Raw genomic sequence first — 21,535 nt, 5'->3', positions numbered from 1 at the left:
TTCTCACTTCAATTTGCATCAATTCATATCTGTCTTGCCATGTGCTTTTTTCTAAAACTACCTCCCTTGTCATTTCTTATAGCACAATAGTACTCCATCACAATTATATGTGACAACTTGTTCAGCCATTCCCCAATTGATGAGCATCCCTTCAATTTTCTATCTTTGCCACCACAAAAAGAGCTGTTATAAATGTTTTTTGTACATGTAGGTCATTTTCTGTTTTTATCTCTTCAGGGTACAGACTTAGTAATGGTATTGCTGGGTCAAAGCCCTTTGAGTACAGTTCCGAATTGTTCTCCAGAACAGTTGGACCAGTTCACAGTTCCACCAATAGCTTATTAGCGTACCTATTTTACCTCATCCCTTCTAGTATTTGTCATTTCTGATAGGTATGAGGTGGTGCCTCAGAGTTGTTTTAATTTGCATTTCTTTAATTAGTGTTGATTTAGAACATTTTTTCATATGACTATAGATAGCTTTGATATCTTCTTCTGAAAATTGCCCATTCATATCCTTTGCCCATTTATCAATTGAGAAATATTTCTTATTCTGAAATTTTTACTCAGTTCTACACTCAGTATATATTTGAGAAATGAGGTTTGTGTTTGTGTATGTGTGTGTGTGTAAGGGGCCCTTTTTTAACATGCCCAGATTGCCCAACCTGAAAGTACCCCACTTCTCTATAACCACTACCACATGGGTGGGAGTACTTTCCTTTGATTGGTTGCAAAGCCAGAACAGGATACAACTTAAAAAAAAAAAAAAACTGCTAGACTGGGAGAGTATCCTTCTTACATGCTCATTCCTGCGGAGTCCAGATGATGAAGAATATAGTTCACTCATAGCAGAGTGCTGTAAACCTAATGAGGAAGAGAGATGCCACACCCTTCTTTTGACCCTGGCCTTAAAAAATGGTCTTGGGAAGGTTTTTATTTCTCTTCTGTCTCATTTATCCTTATCAGTGTTAGGTGCCAGCAATAATCCTCACCATAGTAGAAGTTCTAGTTGGGCCACCTTGGAGCCATGATTGCAGATAAGACATTGCAGTCACCCATTCTTGTAGATATTCCTGAAAAGCCAGGGAGCCTAGGACTCAAGAGGATGACATTTGGACTTGGAATTAGGATTGTGTTCTTTGGGAACTAAACTGAACTGTTTTTGATATTTGTTATTATACTTTTTGAAGTAAATATTCCTTTGTAAAAGCTAATCCAACTGTTAGGGGATAATGGAACTGGAGTACAGGGGATCCTACCACTACAATTGAGGAAACACCATCTTTGTGGAAAGGAGGGGCTAGAACTATTTGCTGAGCCTAGATATACCCCAATCTGACTTAAGTGTATTGGAGAAGTCTGGAGGAGGGATGAAATGTAACATATTTGGTCATCAGGCAGTGGTTACTGTTTCAGGTTGAATCATATAGTTATATGTCTACATCTATATATTTGTATTCACAAACCCATATGTGTGTATATATGTCTATTAACACAGAGAGGACAATTAAATACACTAGTGTTGAGATCGCTAAGCCTGATAGCATAGAGAGAGAAAAAGAGGGCCAGGGTCATAACTTTGGGGAAAATCCATGGTTAGTGAGAGTGAAGTAACTGAAGAACCAGAAAAGGATCCTGAAAAGGAATGATCAGGTAGACAGAAAGAGAACTTGGAGAGAACAATGGCATGAAAAACTAGAGAGGAAAGAGTATCAAAGAGAAGTGATGGACAGTGTCAAAGGCTGCAGAGAGGTCAAGAAAGATGAGAGCTGAAAAAAGGTAAATAGATATGGCAATTAAGAGATAATCAGTGACTTTGGAATGAGCAGTTACAGTTGAATGATGAGGGGAAAAGCAGTTTCCCTATCAAAGGTTAGAAGACTTTATTTAGGAGTTTAGCTGAGGCTGGGGAGGAGAGAGATACAAGACAATAGCTAGGAAGGGTGATAGGATCAAGTGAGATTTTTGTTTAAATGATAGGGAAAGAAATGGCTTATTTGTAGATAGAAAGGAAAGAGCCCTGCTGGGATAAGGAGAGACTGAAGATTACAAAGACAGTGAGGATAATAGCTAAGGAAAATCTATTGGAGAAGACAAGAAGGTATGGGCTCAAGTAGGAGGAATTATCTTGGCAAAGAGAAGACTTACCCTCCATGAGAGATGTAATGAAGGAGTGGATAGTGGGGGGAGATGCCTGAGCAATATGAAATGGGGAGGAGGGAAAAAAGAGGGAGCCCTCATTGAACGGCCTCGATTTTTTTTTTCAGTAAAGTGTGAGGCAAAATCCTTAACTGAGAAGTTGGAGGTAGTGGTATGGGATTTTGGAAGGAGGATGAAGAGATTTGTAATATCTGCTGTGGTTAGTGGAAGAGCAAATTGATTAGGGAGGTGTAAAATGATTGTTTTAATGTGCTGAGGTCCAAGATGAGCTTATGTAAGAAGGATTTGTAGAGAATCCAGTCAGTATATACATACCTACATACATACATATACACATCACATATCACATATCATATATATGTGTGTTTACACACACTTTGGTGATAAATATATTTATAATGCAATGGTAATATTAGACTATTACTGCATGCAATGGTATCAAGTGTTTACAATGCTCACCATAAACTTCCATATCTTTGGTGAATGATATTCTCAGAATGACAAGCAAAACATATATTTCTATGCTTTCTTTTAGTACTTCCCATCTTCTAGGTTAATGAATAACCAAAGAACTTCTTACCACAATTGGGGTATAATCTCAAAATGGTAACACATTCCCAACGTATTTGTATCTTATCAATATTGTTCTTGATAGCAATCAATCAATATTCATTTATTAAGGGTATGCATGATTAAATTTACTCATTAAATCCATTAGATTGTAAGCTTCTTGAGGGCAGGGATTACCTTTCAACTCTTTTTGTATCCTTGGAACATAGTAGGCTCTTAATAAATATTTATTGATTGATTAAGAGATACTATAAAAACATTTTTAAATGTCACAAAGTTTACTGGTCAAATGTGATTATACCATTTTAAATTTTCTTTTAAAAATAATAATGAGTATGAGTCAAGGAATTATCACTAATGCCAATGAATGATCTTATCCCTCAATGATAGAAATTACCAAATATCTAATCACAGTCATTAATGTTCTATTAATATTAAAAGAATGCTTATAAATTAAATTGAAATAACACATCCAAATTCATGCACCAGAGTATCTGCTCTGTGCTGAATACATTCAAGTGATGTGGGGGCTATAAAAACAATACAGGACCTAGCTCTCAAGGAGATTGCAAAATTTCCAGTATTGTCTCCATTCTAGGTTGTCACAATTACATTTTCCTTATAATCAAGTACAATCAACATCCACAGAATTTAAAGGCCTATAAAGATAGGTGACTCAGTGGATAGAGCAATGGGCCTGTAGCCAGGAAAACGACTTCAAATCTGGCCTTAGACACTTATTAGCTGTGTGACTCTGGGCAAGTCACAACCTCTGTTTGCTTTAATCCACTGGAGATGGAAATGGCAAATCACTATAGTATCTTTGCCAAAAAAAAACCAAAACAACACACGTAGACAGTATGGTCCACGGGGTCACAAAGACTCACACATGACTGAACGACAACGAAGATCTAAATATGTTGGTGTAACTTTGCAATTCCAGGACATATTTACATATTTGGTCTTTTGTTTAGTGCATTGCTCCTTACTGTGCTCACTTTCAAATTAACATGCAAGTATATTCTTCACAAAGATATTTTTACAGATATCCCTCCCACTTACATTGAAAAATAAAGGGTTCTTTTCTTGCTATTACTTGAGAAAACACATCACACAGTGATTAAAATATTACACTGTCCAGAATGAGGTGGGGTATGAGAAGAGTAGCCTTTGGGCTGAACTTTGGGATGGAGAGATTTTTTAAAATGCTGAAAGACAAATAGATTCTCCAGCTTCCAGTTTTCTGGGCAGTTAAATTGAGAGATGACAAATATCAAATGAATCCATATTCAAGAAGCAAGATGAAAATAATCTACTTGGTGCCAGAGAGCAGCTTGTTCCATGTACTTAAAGCTGTCTTGCACGAACTAAATGTTCAGAAGCATATAACTCTCTGGTGTCATGATGACATCCTTGTTACAAATCATTTAATAAAGTAGTTTTTCATACCTCCCCACTGTCTTGAATTCATGAGCTGAGCATATGATTTTCTTCAGTCTTCTTCACACGAGTCAAATTCAGTAAAGTAAAAGTGGCTCTCAGCCCAGTCCAGCTGCCGACAGAAGAGATCTTGAAGGCCCCGTTTGGAGTGGAGAGGAAAAAGGATCAACTCCACATGAGACAGAACTTGGGCTAAAAGGAGCCCAACAAGACAAAATAAACGAAGGCAGTATGGAAGTTTGCAAGCTCTGAGTGAAACTGATGCAATTGAATATAGGCAATAGTCAGGCCCTTTATCACAAACTCTTCCATTTGTCACGACTACTGCTATCGAACTTATTAAAAAAAAAATTTTTTTTAGTAATCAGCTAATTAGTAGATAGTTTAGCAATCCAAAAGATATTTGTAAAGGAAATATGTGTTCTAAGAATCCAAGCTCCATCTGCCAACTAGGAGTGTGACACAGTCAGGAGATTAAAAGGGCAGCAAATGTATTTGTATCGACAAGTCACCACTGACAAATAGGTAATTAATCACTGTTCCCCGACTAGTGCATCACGACACTGGTGAGTCATGAGCCACCCTGGTTGTGTTTTGATTGCTGGAGGTTTAGTCATACCCCCTCACCAATTTTTAATGGAGGTGGTGGGGAGCAGATGTATCAGTAATCTTTATGGAGAAAAGAGGGGAAAGACAGTGAATGTGGTTATGTGTGCATATGTAGGCAATCATATACAAAAATATTTTAGTTGTGTTTATAGAAATATATAGCTAGCTTACTGGATGTGGGTCAGTCTATGCCCATGCCTACTAACCTAGGGTGTGCCCAAACAAGTTAGACATAATATGGTTATAAAACAAGCCATTAAAAATCTCGGAAAATGGGCTGACACAGAAATTAGTATTTCATTTAATTGAATCCAAAGGCAGTTCTACAATGAGGACAGATAGAGACCTGATGGAAGAAGAAAGATCAAAAGAAAGGAATAAAACAGATGGAAGAAAATTTCCAGGAGAGAGCCAAGGTATTATTTCTAACAGTCCACTTAAAATAATATCTTAGGGTTCACTTTTCATTCCTGAAGTCCCTATCCTTAAAAATTTTCAGCAGAAGACCTTATCTCATACTTTGCTGAATAGAGGAAAGTACACATGTATCCTTCTTCTACTGGTCTCAGGTTCTCAGAAATTCTTAACTTCTCTCATTCTCTCATTTAATTTAATCATTGAAGAAGATATGGCTCATTCCCTTACCAAAGTGAACCCATCTACTTCCACTCTTCAACTCTTTTGTCTCCACCAACAGAGTGCTATCATCACTATCTTTTCTCTTCTTCTTTCTGTCTCCCTTTGTTTCTCTTCCCTCCTCTCTCCTCTTTCTCCTTCTCTCTCTTCCATTTTCAGTCTCTGTTCTTGGCTTATTCCTTGTTGATTACACACATATTTACTTCTCCCTTATCTATTAAAAAAAAAGCAGCACCCATGAGCCCATACCAAGCTTTCTTATCTCTTTGCAAACTCTATAAAAAGTTGTCTACACTTGACTTCTACTCTCATTTACTGATAAATCCCTTGTAATCTGTCTTCTGACCTTACCACTCAACTGAAAATCTCTTCCCCAAATTTATTGATGATGGCTTAATTGCTATAGGTGATGATTTAATCTTAATTCTAATCCTGGTTGACTGCTTTGAAGACTCTGTATACCCTCTTCCTCTGGGTTTTTGTGAAAATGCTCTCGCAATTCTCCTCCAATTGATCTAACCACTCCTCTTCTTAATTTCCTTTCCTGAATCATCATCCACATGCCACCCCTCAAATGTAGGTAGATCCTGGCTACTCTTTTCTCTTTACACACACACTCTCTCTCTCAGTGGCTTGACCAGTCCTCATGGGTCCAATTAATTATCTTTATTCAGATAACTTTAAAATCTGAATATCCAGCCTGGGACTCTTTTTTCTAGTCTGCAGCACCAACTCCCTTTTGCACATTTTGAATTAGATGGACCACAGTTACCCTAAACTTAACTTAAAGTTGACATGTCCAAAACAGAACTCATTATCTTTCTCAACTGTTTTCCAAACTTCTTTATTTCTGTAGAGGGCATCATCATCATTCTAGTCACCCAGGATTGAAATCTTGCAATTACACTCAACTCCTTAATCTCCCTCCTCACATTTGCCTCTTGCAATCCCTTATAAATTCAGATCAAATGAAACCTCCTGTGAGAGGCTTTCCTGATCCTTCCAGATGCTAGTAACTCCTCCTACAAATTACCCTGTATTTATCTGTACATACACATATCTATACATACTGTTTCTCTTAATAGAATGATAGCTTCTTTCAGGCAGAAATCATTTTGCTTTTGGTTTTGCATCCCCAGTGCATGAAAAGGCCACCCCTTAGGAAAGTAGAAATTAAAAGTAAAATTTAAAAGGCTAAATGATTGGCTCTGGCTTTGAAGCTGAAGGAAAGGATCAGGTTTTTAGAGCAAGTTTTTAGGGCAAACCATTGCAGGACATTTTATGGGTCTGTGTGGGAGTGAGGGAGGAATGGAATGTGTCAACAAGTATGTTATTTGTGCATTTCAGAAAATTGATTGAAACTACTTCTACCTAAAAAGAATGAATTCATCCCCCAAGCCTTATAATATGATTCCCCTGACTCTCTGAGAGTAAACTTAATACAATGAAACCAACCCCACTAGTGAATCCATCTCCTGGCCATTCTGCCCCAGTATAAAGATTAGTTGGAGCCCACTTGTTAAGCTATATTTTATGGTTTCACATTTATTTCATTCCCCTTGTATAGACACAGCTAGAGAGTGTTGTTAGAGTGAGAAATGTTATCTATATTGATCTTCACCTACAAAATTGTTTACAAATACTGATGAAATTCTTGAAGAAAACCTATGTGAGCATGCAGTCCTTTAAAGATAATTCTCTATAGTATGTTACATTGTCACTGTGTTATACTTGATTCGGTAGGTTAAAATATAAAATATAACTTTAAAAGTGTTCTTCCAGAAAAGGTGTTTCCCATGCAAGTGGTATGTATGTCCACCCAAGAAGCCTCGATAAAATAAAAAACAGGAATGACTTTATCCCATTGAGTATAATGTAAATGCCATGGCAGCAGGGATGATTTTTTTTCATTTTTTTTTATTTTTGTCTTTTGTATTCCTAGAACCAAGCAGAGTAGTTTCCATAGAATAGGTTTTTAATAAATACCAGTTGAAATGTCCCATTTTGTTAGCATAGTCTTTGAGAATCAATAGACTCTTCCACTCCATCCAAAGAAGACTTTAATGGATTTGCTTCTTTTATGTAATCATTAGGTTAAATATTGATTCAATACTCATTGTTTCCCATTATCAAGAAATATCTGGAATTTCCTATGACTATTATCAGTGCATTGGTTTCATTCATCCAATCAAGTGATAAATGAATGAATTACATCTTACAAAGAATAGTCTGTCAACATTTTTTTGAAACTTTCCAATTGGAAAAACAATTAAACCAACAAAACCCTTTGGTGGAAAGATTCCTCTGTAGGTACTGCCATTACCCCTAGTTGAAACTTGAGGCTTCTTATTTGAAAGAGTGATACCACAAAATTTATTTTACTCAACAAGCCATGAATGGTATCCTGAGAATATAGAAGTATGCTGGAATGAGGTTACAATGATATTTAGGTTTTATACAAGGCATATGCTAGAAGATTGCATTTTATCTGTGACATGAGGCCCATAAAGAAAATTGCTGTGACCTTTTTATTTTCTCACCATAGTCACCAACTGGTCTGGAAAGCCAGAGGGTATCCAGGGAAATATTGTTCTTGCTGTCACAGTGATAAAAAAAGTGCACATGGATATGAATAGCTTGTATTATATCATCTCATGGAAAGTCATGCTATCTCCATATCATTTTTTCTACATGTAGAAAAGCTCTATACAACAGTAGGCTTATAACACTGGGGTTTAGAAAAGTAACAGTCTGTGCTTCTATAGTGCAAAGCACTTTTCACATAGTCTTTAACTAGAGTCCCACAACAAACCTGTGAGGTAGGTATGATTATACCCTTAATATTACAGATGCGGAGCTGAGATTAAAGGACTTGAGCAAAGTCACACAGCTTTGAAAATGCCTGAAGTGGACTTCAAATATAGGGCTAATTTTAATTCTAGCACTCTGTCCACTAGGGTCAACTAATACATTCAATTCAATGTAGCAGACATTTATTTGGCACCTGTCTTTATAGAGCACCATCTTAGGTTCTTGGGAAGATTCAAAGTTTAGTTGAGACAAGAATGAGTTAAATCTAGTATGTAGAAAGGCTATAACTATTGTAGTGTGAGATATTTGACTCCCCCTCCCCCCACCTCCTTCTCATTTTAATAACTGGAAATAAAAAAAAAAACATAGTGTATTCACCCACAGGAAAAGACCTGGCAATGGATGGGCTTAGGAAGTAATAGAGTCAGAAAAGGGCCTCTGGAGTAGCAACGAGAAAATAAAATAGGACCTGGATGGAATTTTCCCCCTATTTGTCCTCATCTTTTACCAGTAAAGTGACAGTAAGAAATATAAGACTTTAAACACATTTAGTCTACTTTGGTCAATAAATTGAGAGATATTTACTGTGCCATGGAACCATCAGGATTGAAAAAAAGGAGACAGTGAATAGTAGTTAGCCTTCTTTGTTACATGAGCACTAGCTGTTCTCCCAGGTGACTTGGAGAATTTTCTTATTTCCATTCCAAGTGGTGATGCAGCCAACAAACTCCATCTGTTTAGCAGAACTTTTCATATTCATAGAGTTCTGTTCCTTTTGCCTCTTAAGATGATCCATGTTTCTCCCTCCCTTTTGAGGGAGAGATATTCCCTAATGGTTGCATTTAACTGTGCCTCTAGGTAGAGTAAGTTAGGTGTCACAGTGTACAGAAAGCAGGACATGAAGTCAGGAAGACTTAAGTTTAAATTTTGCCTCAGACACTTACTAGCTTTGTAACCATGGGCAAGTCTATTAAGATCTGTTTGCCACAGTTTCCTCAACTGTAAAACAGGGATAAAAGTAGTACCTACCTCTCGGGGTTGTATGAATCAATTGGGAGAATATTTTAAAAGTGCTTAGCATAGTTCCTGATACATAGCAGGTGCTATATGAATGTTAGTTATCATCATCATCATCATCAAGAGGCACCTGGATAGCTCAGTCTACCAGAAGGTGAGACCATTGACGCTAATTGACATGAGAAAGCAAAAAAATCTCTAAATTCACCAAATATCTTTCTGACACATTCTCCATATCTATCATTGGAAGGAGAAACTAGGGGCCTAATGGAATGTCACAGCTTTACCGAGCGTTAGTCACCAAAATTTCCTTTACATTTCAAATGTGTCAGATGACTTCTATCTTCCCTCACCCATCTGTCCAACAAAGAAAACAATCTCTCTCCTTCCAGTTTCTCTGGTGTTTGATCTCTTGGTTTCTTTCACATAACAGAAAACAGGGAGATTCAATTGCACTGCAGTGTGATAATACAAAAGCATGAAAGCCAATTTTCACAATCAGAAAGAGGTGAAAATTTCCAGCCTACTTTTCTTAAATTTAATTTATTTTTGTTACATTTTAAGTTACTAAATGTTTTCCTCCTTCCATCCCCACCCTGCCCTAGAGAGGGCCACCATTTCACACACACACACACACACACACACACACACACACACACACACACACAACATTCTCTTGGTTCCACTCATTTTGCTCTTCATTATTTCATACAGGTTTTTCCATCTTTATCTAAAATCAGCTAATTCATCATTTCTTAAAACAGAGTAGCATTCCATCACAATCACACACCACAACCTGTTCAGCCATTCCCCAATGGATGGGCATCCCCTCAATTTCTAGTTCTTTGCCACCACAAAGAGAGCTGCTGTAAATATTTTAGAACATGTAAGTTCTTTTCCTTTTTCCCTGGTCACCTTGAGAAACAGACCTAATAGTGGTATTGATGGGTCAAAGGGTAAACAGTTGTTGTTTTTTTTTTTACACTTTGAGCTTAATTACAGATTTCTCTCCAATATGGTTAGATCAGTGCATATTTCCCCCAACAGTACATTAGTGTTCCAATTTTTCACATTCTCTCCAACATTTGTCATTTTCCCCTTTTATCATAATAGCCAATCTGATAGGTGAGGATATCTCAAAGCTGTTTTAATTTGTATTTCCCTAATCAATAATGATTTAGAGCACTTTTCATAGGACAATATATTGCTTTGATTTCTTCATCTGATTACTGCCCTTTCATATCCTTTGACCTTTTATCAATTGGGGAATGACTCATACTCTTATAAATTTGAGATATGAGACCTTTATCTGAGAAGCTGTCTATAATTTTCCCTACTCTTACGTTTTTCTTCTAATCTTGGCTACACTAGTTTTATTTGCACAAAACCTTTTAAATTTAATGTAATAAAAATTATCCATTTTGTCTCTCATAATGTTCTATCTCTTTTTCTTCATAAATTCTACTCCTATCTATAAATCTGATGTGTAATATGTTCTGTATTCTTCTAATTTACTTATGATATCTCCCTTTATAGCTAGGTTATGTATCCATTTTGACCTTTTCTTGGTAAATGATAGAAGATATTGATTTATACCAAGATTCTACTAGGCTACTTCTAGTTTTCCCAACAAGTTTTTACCAAATATTAAATTCTTATCTCAAAATTTTAAATCTTTACATTTGTCAAACACAAGGTTACTATGACTGTTCCCTACTGTGTGCTTAATATCTACTCTGTTCCAATGACAAGTGTTTCTATTTTTCAGTCAGTATCAGATAGATTTTGATAATTATTGCCTTATATATTCCTTTCTTTATATTTTTCATTAATTCCTTTGATATTCTTGATTGTTTGCTCTTACAAATGAATTTTTTTACTATTTTTTTCTAGCTCAATAAAATATTTTTGGTAATTTAATTGGGATAGAATTGAATAAGTAAATTAGTTTAGGTAGAATTCTCATTTTTATCATTTTAGCTAAACCCATCCATGAACAATTTTGTTTTTTCCAATTATTAAACCTGACTTTATTTGTATAAAAAGTGTTTTATAATTATGTTCATGTAGTTCCTGGGTTTCTCTTGGCAGGTATACTTCCAGATGTTTTATGCTCTCTATGATTATTTTAAATGGGATATTTCTTACGATCTCTTTTTGCAGGTTTTATTGGTAATGTATAGAAATGCTGACTGATTTATGTGGGTTTATTTTATATCCTGCTACTTAGCTAAAATTATTGTTTCAACTAGTTTTTTTTTAGTTGAAGCTCTAGGATTTTCCAAGTATATTATATCATCTGCAAAAAAAAAAAAAATCACGTTATTACCTCACTGCCTACTTTGATTCCTTCAGTTTCTTTTTATTCTCTTATTGCTATTGCTAGCATTTCTATTACAATATTAAATAATATTGGTGATAACAAGCATCCTAATTTTATTTGAAAGGTTTCTAACTTATCCCCATTACAAGAAATGCTTGCTTATGGTTTAAGTTAGATGCTTCTTATCATTGTAAGGAAAAATTCACTTACATCTATGATTTCAAGTATTTTTGAGTGTTGTACTTTGTTAAAGATTTCTCTGCACCTATTGATATAATCATATTATTTTATTACTTTTGTTATTGATATAATCAATTATGCTGATTGTTTTCCTTACATTAAATCATTTCTGCATTCCTGGTATAAATTTCACTTCCTCTCAACCTATAATCTTTGTGATATATTATTGTAGTCTCCTAGCCAATATTTTATTTAGGATTTTTGCATCCATATACATTAGTGAAATTGGTCAATAATTTTCTTTTATCTGTTTTTGCTCTTCCTGGTGTAGGTATCAGCATCATATTTGTTTTGTAAAAGGAGTTTTGTAGGGCTACTTTACCTATTATTCCAAATAATTTATTTAACACTGGAATTAATTGATCTTTAAATGTTTGGATCTTTATTTTTTTTTCCCCTTAGGAAGCTCATTTATGACCTATTAAATTATTTTTTTTTAAAAATAGCTTTATTTAGATATTCTATTTCCTCTTCTGTTAATCTAGGAAGTTTATATTTTTACAAGTATGCTACTATTTTATTTAAATTGTTAAAATAATTGGCATATAATTGAACAAAATACTTCCTAATAAATGCTCTGATCACATCTTCATTAGTGATATATTCAACCTCTTCATTTTTGACATAAGTGATTTGGTTTTCTCCTCTTTAAAAACAAACATATTAACCAATGGTTTAATCAGTTTTTGTTTCTTCATAAACCAACTCACACTTTTATTTATTAATTCAATGGCTTTATTACATTGAGTTTTATGAATTTCACCTTTAATTTTTAGGATTTCCAATTTGGTTGTTTACTTAATGACTTGTAATTTATTCTTTTCTTATTTTTGATTGTATACCCAATTCATTGATTTGCTCTTTATTTTATTGATGTATGCACTTAGAGATATAATTTTTCTTCAGATTATTGATTTTTGTGCATCCCATAAATTTTAGTATACTGTTTCATTTTATTTCTCTTTAATAAAATTATTTATTGTTTCTATGTTCTTTAAATAACTCATTTTTGAAATTAGATTATTTAGTATCCAGTTATTTCTGATGTGTTTTTCCATGGTCTATTATTGAATATAATTTATTGCATTATGATCTGAAAAGAATGAATTTAATATTTCTGCTTTTCTGCATTTAAATATTACATTTTAGGCCCTAATATATGGTCATTTTTTTGGTAAAATTACCATATACCCCTGAAAAAGAGGTATTTTCCTTTCTATTCCCACTTAATTGTCTCTAGATATTTATCATATTTAGCTTATCTAAGAATATACTCATCCCTTGATTTCTTTCTTATTTAATTTTTGGTTGGATTTATCTATTTCTAAGAGGGAAGTTTGAAGTCCCCCACTATTACAATTTCAATACTATTTCCATTTGTAATTCATTTCTTTCCCTTTACTGATTTGAATGCTATAGCATTTAGTGCATGTAGTTTAGTATTGATATTATTTCATTATCTATGGTACCTTTTAATATAATGTAGTTTTCCTGTTTATTACTTTTAATTAAAATTATTTTAGCTTTGACTTTGTCTGAGATCATGATTGCAACTCCTGCTTTTTTTTTGCATTAGCTGAAACATAATAAATTCTGCTTCAGCCCTTAATTTTCATTCTATATGTATCTCATTTTTAAATATGTTTCTTGTAAACAACATATCGTCAGATTCTGGTTTTTAATCCATTCTTCCATCCATTTTCATTTATGGGTGAGTTCATCCCATTCATATTCAAAGATATAATTACTAATTATGAATTTCCCTCTTTCCTATTTTTCTTCACTGTTTATCTTTTGCTCATTCTCATTTCATTTTATCCCTCTTCAGATTTCTAATTTATTTCTGACCATTGCCTTTCTAATATGCACCCCTTCTAAAAATCTTTCCCTTATCATCTCCCATAATCCTCCTATTTCTTAATTTACCCATCCTTTCAGGAGCCCTTCCCTTATGCTTTCCACTTACCCTCCTATTTCTTAATCAGCATACCCTTCTAAAAGTTCATGCTTTATCTTAGCCCATTGCCCTCCTATTTCCTTGTAAGTTAAAAAGACTTTAAGTCCTTCTAGATGTATATATTATTACCTCTTTAACCCCGTTGTGATGAGAATATGGTTGTAGCACTACCAGCCCTCTACCCCCTACTGCTTTCCACTGTAATAGTTCTTTTATTCATACTATGTTTGTAGGGAAAAATTGCTCCATTTTACCTCTCCCTACCCTATTTTATTTTTTAGGATCATTCAATCATTCTCAACTCAACTCAAGCCTTCTATGTATGTATGCTCTTTCCAACTACATTCTGAAGAGTTAAAGATAACATATAAGAAGTAAACAGTTTCACCTTATTAAATCCCTTATAATTGGTCTTTCATGTCTGCCTCAACTGTAAAGTGAGGATAATAATAGTACCTACTTCCCAGGGTTATTATGAGGATCAAGTGAGATAATATTTGTAATACATTTAACATGGTGCCTGGCATACAGTAAATGCTTAGTAACTTCTTGTTTACCTCTATCCATCAGAAAAGGGTTAAAAAATCATCCAAAATAAACCTTTTCAAGATATAGATACAGATTATGCATGCATGTATGTATGTATATACACATATATACACATATGTATTTATATTTTATATATACACATACACATATGCATGCATGTATATATAGAATTTGTATGCTTATGTGTGTACATATTATGTATTTAGACATATGTATGTATATATGTGTATATGTAGGTGTATTTTCCCCACCACAATGCATATATATATATGTTGATGAATGTAAGATTAAAGACATTTCATGATGTCCCAAGGTAAAAGTCTTCACAGATGTCCTCTATCCAGGTATAATGATCCCCTATCAGAGAAAGTATAGCCTGAGCATCAATTGGTAACCAAAAGAAGAATGGTCAGATATGAAATGATACCTTCAACAACAACAACAACAATAAAAAAAAAAGAATCAGATAAAGCTTACAAAGAAATTAAGGGACCAGTGGAAATAGATCATTTGGGCTTGGGTTTAAAAGCAGAACTCCTCATGAGTGACAGATATTTTAACAACCGAGTTATATGGAAGTTGCAAAAGCCCAATTAGTGCAAATATATTCACCACTGTGCAAGCTATTGTCTGCTTCTTCCTATTTTTTATACCTTTATGCCTTTATTTCAAATTTATTGATTGATATATTTTATGTTTACATCAGCTATATTTCCTGATATCCCCTCTAGTACTCCACATAAGAGACCTATCTCATAATAAAGAAAAGTTTAAAAGAAAAAAAATAAAAAATTAAGCAAAATAAATGAATCTACAGACCAATTCTGACATACTATTCTGTATTCTATACTTGTAATTGCTGTCATTGGGTCATTTTTTTTCAGTTGTGAAAGACATTGTGACACCATTTGGAGTTTTCTTGACAAAGATACTGGAGCGGTTTGTCATTTCCTTCTCCAGCTCATTTTTACACATGAGGAAATTGAGGCAAAGAGAGTTATATGGGGATCACAGGACTAGTAAGTGTCTGAGGCTAGATTTGAAATCATCTTTCTGAGGCCAGGTCCAATGTTCTATCCATTATACAATCTAGCTGCCCTAGATACTTATAGTACTCAGCTTCTATAAAGAAGGGAGGCAGGGGGGCAGCTAGGTGGCTCAGTGGATAGAGCACCAGCCCTAAAGTCAGGAGTACCTGAGTTCAAATCCGGCCTCATATCAAACACTTGACACTAGCTGTGTGACCATGGGCAAGTCACTTAACCCCAATTGCCTAAAAAAAAAAAAGAATAAGGGAGGCAGGGCAAATTCTCACATCTGTTCTTTGAAACCAAATTAAGTCATTTTAATTTAATAGTATTTATTTTTTAAATTTTTGTTCTTTTCATTTCCATTGTTGTAGTCATGGCATATATTGGTTTCCTTACTTCACTTTGTCTTCTCATGTTCTTCTGTATTCATTGTATTTATTTTTTTCTTACAGCACGGAAACTTACTTTTTATCATTGATTTTCTTGGAGGCATATATATTTAGTAGTGGGATCTCTCAGAGGATATAGTCATTTTAATAACTTTTTTAGCATAATTCTAAATCACTTTTCAGAATGTTTGAATAAATTTGCTGATCCACTGACAATGCACTAGTATACCTCTCCACAACAATTCCCATAATTATTATTCCCCTCTTTTGTTGATTTTCTAAGTGTATATGAAAACTTTAGAATTATTGTAGTTTTCATTTCTTATGAGTGAACTACTTGAGTAGTCTTTCATGTGGTTGTTTATAGTTGAACATTCTTCTTTTAAGAACTGTTTGCTTGTGCCTTTTGTTCTCATATATGTGTATTAGTTCCTTATATATCTTGGATATCAGTCGCAACATAGATATTAGATGGAGATTTTTCCTTAATAAACTGCTTTCTTTCTTATACTACTTGGTTAATTCATTTGTGCAAAGACTTTACAATTTCATATGATCTAAATTTTAGATATATATACATATACATATATATAGTATGTATAGATATATTATGATCACTCCCATCCCTTATTTGTTTAAGAATCATCCTACTTCACACCAAGGTATCTGTTGTGAAAGGTATCTGTTATGGTTCTCTGATACACTTTTTATAACATGATCATTAATATTAGGGTCACATACACATTTAGGCCTTATTGTGGTATATCATAAAAGATTATGAGATCATAAATTTGTAGCTAGAAGGAACCAAATAGTTCCTATAGTCCAATTCCCTATAGATGAGGGAGTCCTAGAGAGGTAAGTGGTTTGGCCAAAGTCACACATTAGAGACAGGATATTGGTACTCCTAATCCAATTTCTACAAAACTGGTTTTCCTAGAAACTGTTCAATCATACCTTACCTTCACTCTATCAGATTTAGCAAGAAAGTTTTTTAAGGAGATTTAGAGTAATGGAAATTTAGAGTTGAAAGAGATCATAAAATTATCTAGTCGTATTTTACAGATGGGAAAACAGGATCTCAAATGACAAAAATTACTTCTTCGAGGTTAGACTACTAGGCAGGCACAGAGCTGAGAACAAAAGAACCCAGTACTTTTTTATTGTATAGGATACTGCCTCCAGAATACAAGCTACAAGTATGTATGTCAAAAGTATACCACACGGACTCTGCCTGAATGAGTAAAAATTAATACAAATGTCTATTGTGGTATTTTACCTGAACATGTCCCATAATTTCCACTGATCTGCTTTTTTCATACCATTTCCAGTGTCTGAAAAACTTACTTTCCCTTTCTGTCATTCTTTGCCTGCTGAAATTCTACCCATTCTTCTAGACATGAATGATAGCTCACCTTCTTCACGAAGTCCTTCCTGATTGTGATCACAAAAGAAGTGAACTTCGACACCTCAGAAATCTTTTTGCACTCTGTACCTCTCATGCATATCTGATTCTATTCTACATTTTGATTATTTGTTTACATGTCTTATCTCTCCTACAAGACACTAAGTTCACAAGAGAAGTGTCTTTTAACATTTTCTATCTACCCTAATATCCAGTACAGTAAATCATACATAGTGGGTACTGAAGGAATATTGAATGAATGAATGAATGAATGGATTTTGGCACTTCCATTCTCACACGCTCATTTCTACTCTTTTAATTACTTGTTACTCCAAATGGCATTCAGCTTTTTTGCAGGGGTCACAGTGACTATAGTTATGCCTACATCCTCTTAAGTGAAACCATTATAATACCACAGCAGATTTTTTTTTTCACATCTCTCTGTAAGTCATGATGATGTTATTGTCCAATCAATCAATCCACAAAGATTCATTAAGGACCCTACTTACTTAGTGCCAGGTGCTATGCTAGACGCTAAGGATATAAAGACAGAAATGAAAGAATCCCTGCTCGCAAATAGAAAATATTCTATTAGTGGACACATAAATACATATATATATATATATATATATATATATAGAGAGAGAGAGAGAGAGAGAGAGAGAGAGAGAGAGAGAGAATAAATACAAAATAAATGCAAACAATCAAGGGAGGGAAAGCACTTTGTATTCTCTCACTTCTCAATTATTTTTAATATGGCCTTTGTCTCTCAAATTCTCTCCAATGTTATCAATAATCTTTCAATTGCTAAAAAAATAAAACAAACAATAGTCTTTCCTCAATCCTCATCCTTTTTTTTTTATTTCTCTGAAGCATTTGATACTGTCAACCACCGCCTCTAAACTTTCTTCTCTATGTTTTCATAACATAATTCCTTCCTGGTTTACCTTCTACTTGTCTGACTAATCTTTGTCTCCTTTATTGGCCCATTGTTCATAACATGCTCCGTAACTGCCGGTATGCCTCCAAAATATTGTCTGGGGCCTTTTCTCTTCTCTTTCTATGCACTGTCACTCAATGCTTTTATCAGCTCCCATGGATACAGTTTGATGTAAATGATATAAATATATTTCCAGCCCCTAGTTTATTTCCTAAACTCTAATCACTCTTTCCCAAATGTAGATTTGACATTTCCAAATGAATGTCCTAGATAGATAGAGATGGATAGATGATAGACAGATAGAAATATAGATAGATAGATATGTAGATAGATATATAGATATATGTGTGTGTATATACATATGTGTGTATCCAAAAAATAACTCATTATATTTTCCAAAAAAAAAACCTACCCCTCTTCCAAACTTGCCAGTTTCTATAAAAGATAAACTATCATTTCAATCACTTTGTTCCAGAAAATTGGCATCACCCTTGACTCATTACTCTTCCTCACTCCACATATCCAAATCCATTGCCAAATCTGTTGTTTCTCCCTCCACAATATATTTCACCTTCATCCCTTTCTTTCTATTCACACAGTTGATGCTTTCGTTCAGACCCATGTCAGTTATTTGTGGACTGTATCCTTCCTAACTGGTCTCCCTGCCACAAATCTCTCTCCAATCGAATTTATCCTCCACACAGTTAGTGAAGTGATTTTCTTTAAGCACAAATCTGGCCATGTTAATCCTTTTTTTTCCAATAACTACAGTGGCTTCCTATTACCTCTAGAATAAAGTAAAATAAAATGGCTTGGTTCAACTTTAAACATCTTTCACATTTTGACCCAATTGATTTTTTCACCCTCATTTTATGTAACTTGAACAATTTACATGGCAGTCAAACTAATCATTTCACTGTTACCTACACATGGCCTTCTCTCTTTTATTACCTTGCCTATGCATCGCTTAGCCTCCATGCCTGTACTGTACCTTTCTTCACCTTCTCTGCATAGAATACTTCCTGTGTTCTTCTTAATTATGAAATCATTTTTCTTTGTACTTTTACAAATATTCTCAATTCATCCTCACAACATGGAGGTGCTATTATTACCCTTGTTTTACTGGTGAGGAATTGGAGGCAGAGTTTGAGTCACTTGTCCAGAGTCACATAGCTGGGAAGTGTCAGAGGCTAAATTTTCCCTCAGGTCTTCCTGATTCCAGGATAGTCCAGGTTCTATCCACAGAGCCACAAGCTTCAGTTGCTTAGCGACAAAGAAACATGAATGCCTCTTTATATCATCACAGCAACCTCCTCACATTGGAGAAATTTGTTACAGCCATAGGATACAACACATTTTTAGTACAAAATAGGAATTAACCAGTCCCTTAGAGGTCATTGTAAGGAAATTTGACACATACGGAGAAACTAGAACAAGATTTATGAGGTACTTCTAATTTATTAAATCACAAGGAGTGAATTTCCAGATACATTGGATCAAAAATAAGATAAAAAAGAAAAACCAAGCACACTCTCAATGAATGACGCTAAACATCCCTACATGTTTAGTTATAAATAAAACTTACTTTCAGCTCCTAGATCAGAGTCCCTACCCCAGCACCACAGCTAGAAACAAGACTGGATAAAATGAATCCAAGAAGTAATTTCCATTTGCATATACTTAAAAGCCAGTTTCTCCTGACAATTCTGCACCTGCATGTGTGGGAGTAATCAGAAGAGGAGTTTGAAGCAATATGGTCTATGTGGCTGATATTAGTGTCAATAATAGTTAAGTAGCTGACTTATATTTCCTATTAAGCAATTAAAATAAAGTAAAATTATTTGATCATGAAAGCTTTGAAAACTGTCTTTCAATAATATGTTATACAAAATCATCATCTCTAAATGACATTAAAGATTATAGTGATTCTGAAGAAATAATCAGAATGTTCAGAGTGTTAAAACTATTTTCCCAGGATCCTTGAGCAACATGTTTCAGAAGATTGATTTGGGTACATAATTAGAGACTAGATGAGGTTCACTTGAAAAATTTAGTCACAAATTCAACCCATTCAATGTATCTCACTTTAAGGAATTAAAAACAGTCTCAGAGAAGAAACTACCAAATGCTGTGAATAATTTTCCACACAATTTCACATTTATACAGAGGATATGGGATGAAGCTAATATTAGACAGGATCTGGAAATAACAAGTACAGAAACAAATCAATGATTCTGTCACTACACAATATCTTGAACCATGGAATTTGATAAGGCCCAACGAGCTTATCAGATAACTCAAGTGGAATTAACCAACCATGTCATATAACCTAGGCATAAACACACTCTTATCAGACTATGGCTCATTTAGAAATTGTGGATGGAATTAATTTTTCTGCTTGTTAATGATTTAAAATATTAACAACTTGATGAAAATGAAAATAGATGATGAATCATCATTTAAAAATGATCTTAGTGTTTTACAGCCTCCAAAACAATTTTGAGATCGTAAGGCCCATTAAGAATATTTCAGTTCTACCTCATCAATATGCGCTGGCCCTAAACACCTTTGTCTTTTGTTGTTTCACTCCATCACTTCACTAAAAACATATAAGTTCACTGGCATTTCCCCACAAACACAGAATTCAATAGGCCTGAGGTCTGGGAACCTCTATGTGAATTAAAAGGCTTATTACATGGGATAGATAGATGGACTAGATTACCACTAGGTAGGAAGAAAGAAGATAGGGAGAAGAGATTTCATAACTATCAGAAAACATTTCAATGACTATTTAATGAAAGAGATAGATTAGACATGTTTTACTTGATCCCAGATGGAAAAGTGAAGAGAAATTGGTGGAAGATACAAAGAAGTAGATTTCAATTTTTATCTAATGCACAGCATCCTAACAATAAGGGCTATCAGTATAGAATAGGTTTCCTAAGGAAGTAAGTGGAGGATGAATGGCTATTTATCAGGAAGACTGGATACATTTTTGTTCAGGTATGTTCTGGTTCCCTTCTAATTCTTATTTTTTATTTGGCAGACATGGTGGGGTATGGAGATCAAAGGGCTCACCCTCCTACTTTATGGTAGCAACTAAATGGAGTGGCTTGAAAGACAGGTGATTCCCTTAGCACTCCCACTCAAGGTTACTAAGCACAGAGAGTACTTTGGGACTGGAATAGTTCCATGATTGTCTGGTTCTTAGACGATAAGGAGTTTGGATATGGGGCATATTGAAGTAGGAACCCGATAAGTTTTATGATTTGTCCATTGGTATACCATTCACAAGACAGCATATAATACATGTCCACATCTAGGTGTAAAAGGAGAGGTCTACAACAGGATTTTATGTAGATGAGGATAAAATAATAGGGGTTATCGGATTCAGGACCCTGAGCATTATGCTTTTCTTAATTTCTGGCTTCAGTAGATGAATCCTTTGGAACCGCCATG

This window comes from Vombatus ursinus, unplaced genomic scaffold (genome assembly GCF_900497805.2).
Source record: "Vombatus ursinus unplaced genomic scaffold, bare-nosed wombat genome assembly UNPS02014818.1, whole genome shotgun sequence".
Taxonomy (NCBI): Eukaryota; Metazoa; Chordata; class Mammalia; order Diprotodontia; family Vombatidae; genus Vombatus; species Vombatus ursinus.
This window is presented reverse-complemented; position numbering follows the sequence as displayed.